This window comes from Pongo abelii, chromosome 21 (genome assembly GCF_028885655.2).
Source record: "Pongo abelii isolate AG06213 chromosome 21, NHGRI_mPonAbe1-v2.0_pri, whole genome shotgun sequence".
Classification (NCBI taxonomy): Eukaryota; Metazoa; Chordata; class Mammalia; order Primates; family Hominidae; genus Pongo; species Pongo abelii.
The window spans coordinates 29,853,675-29,855,775 of NC_072006.2; the positions used below are offsets into that span (position 1 = coordinate 29,853,675).

The window sequence follows — 2,101 nt, forward strand, 5'->3', positions numbered from 1 at the left end:
TGTTGCCCACGGTGCTTTCGAATTCCTGAGCTCAAACAATCCACTCACCTTGGCCTCCCAATGTGCTGGGATTACAGGTGTGAACCACCTCACCCAGCTAAATTTTCTAGTAGCCCTATTAAAATACGTAAAAAGAACCAGGTGAAATTAATTTCAACTATATATTTTATGTAGCCCAATAAATCCAACACAAAAAACATATTTTATATAACCTGAAACACTGCAACATGCAAAAAATATAGAAATGTTAAAAGATATTTTACATCTTTTTTCTTCCATACTGTCTTTAAAATCTGGTGTGTATTTTATGTGTAGAGCACATGATAGTTTGACTTTTTTTAATTTTTAAATTTTTATTTTATTTTGTTTAGGTATATAAACTATTAACAAACAAGGCCTACAAACTTATTTCTTCTTAGATACACCCATGGTATGGCCACAGCGGCCAGTGGTCTTGCTGTGCTGGCCGGGGACATGAGGGCCCCAGAAGTGGCATAGCCCTCTATGGGCTCAAATCTTCTTCAGTTGCTCCAGGTTCTCACAAAGGTTGTTACCCAGACCATTGGCCAGGTCCTGGCTATATTTTCCATCCTTTACATCTTTCTGTCTGTTTGAGAACCAGTCTGGGCTCTTGGGCTGGCATGGATTCTGCATAGTGGTGATCACACATCCACCTTATCCTCAGTGAGTTCTCCTGGCCTCTCAGTGAGGTCAATGTCAGCTTTCCTCAACACCACAGGAGCATATCTTCAACACACGCCCTTGATGGCAATGATGGCAAAAGCTATTTTCCAACGCCCATCAATGTTGGTGTTGAGTACTCACAAAATATGCTGGGACTTCTCAGGGATCACTAGAGACATGGTGGCAGCACAAGTGGTGGTGTGTAGGTCTCTGGTGGAAGACAGAATGGAAATGACCCCCTTTTTTTTTTTAGTGACAGAGTCTGCTCTGTCACCAAGGCAAGAGTGCAGTAGCATGGTCATAGCTCACTGTAGCCTCGATCTACTGGGCTCAAGGGATCCTTCTGCCTCAGCCTCCTGAGTAGCTGGGACTACAGGAGCATGCCACCATGCCCAACTATTTATTTATTTATTTATTTATTATTATTAGTTTTATTTTATTTATTTATTTATTTATTTTTGAGATGGGGTCTCACTCTGTAGCCCAGGCTGGACTGCAGTGGCGCTATCCTGGCTCACCACAACCTCTGCCTCCCGGGTAGCTGGGATTACAGGCCTGTGCCACTGCGCCTGGCTAATTTTTGTATTTTTAGTAGAGATGGGGTTTCACCATGTTGGCCAGGCTAGTCTTGAACTCTCATCTGCCTCACTTGGCCTCCCAAAGTGCTGGCATTACAAGTGTGAGCCACCGCACCGGGCCTAAATTTTTTTTTTTTAAGATATGGGGTCTTGCTATGTTGTCCATGCTGGTCTTGAACTCCTGGCCTCAAGTGGTCCTCCTGCCTTGGCTTCCCAAAGTGTTGGGATTACAGGTGTGAGCCACTGCACCTGGCCAGTTTGGCTTTTCAATGGCTAAAGTGAAATGAAGTCCTACCAAACCAATAAAGCTGTGATTAACAGAAAAATATTTTCTACTGCCTCAGTTTTTAGTTAATTTGAATTAAATTCAATTAAAAATTCAGTCCCTCATCACAGGAGCTGCATTTCAAGTGCTCGGTAGCCACATGTGGTTGGTGGCTGCCACACTGGACTTTGCAGCTCTGTGTGAAACCACACTTCCCCTACGGCTCTCTCAAAATGGGAATGTTTTCTTCCCTGTGCTTTTTGAATATCTGTGGGCTTGAGGGTGGGGTGGGTGGGGTGAGTGTCTTTTCTGCCAGTCATTGCTGCTTTCCTGGAACATTCTCCCTCCTTCCCATAACAAACTGTTTCTCCCACACCCTGTGGTTACCTTCATCTACAAAAGCCTGGGTATAAACATTCTTCCTTGGAGATTTCACTTTCTGAATCATTGCCACTTTCTCTAACACTTTCCTGTCCTTGGTGATATCAGTAGCTTTGTAAATAATATTTCCAAAATACTGGCCTCTCAGTTTCCCGCCAGTGATCCTGTCATCTCCCCAGCCTTTCATTCCCAT

At 43.7% G+C, this 2,101-nt stretch overlaps 1 pseudogene; it reads right to left on the reverse strand.

Moving 5' to 3' along the window:
* Window positions 1–405: 405 nt before the first annotated feature.
* Window positions 406–863, reverse strand: LOC129052285 (small ribosomal subunit protein uS13-like; annotated as a pseudogene).
* Between the last annotated feature and the right edge of the window lie 1,238 nt (window positions 864–2,101).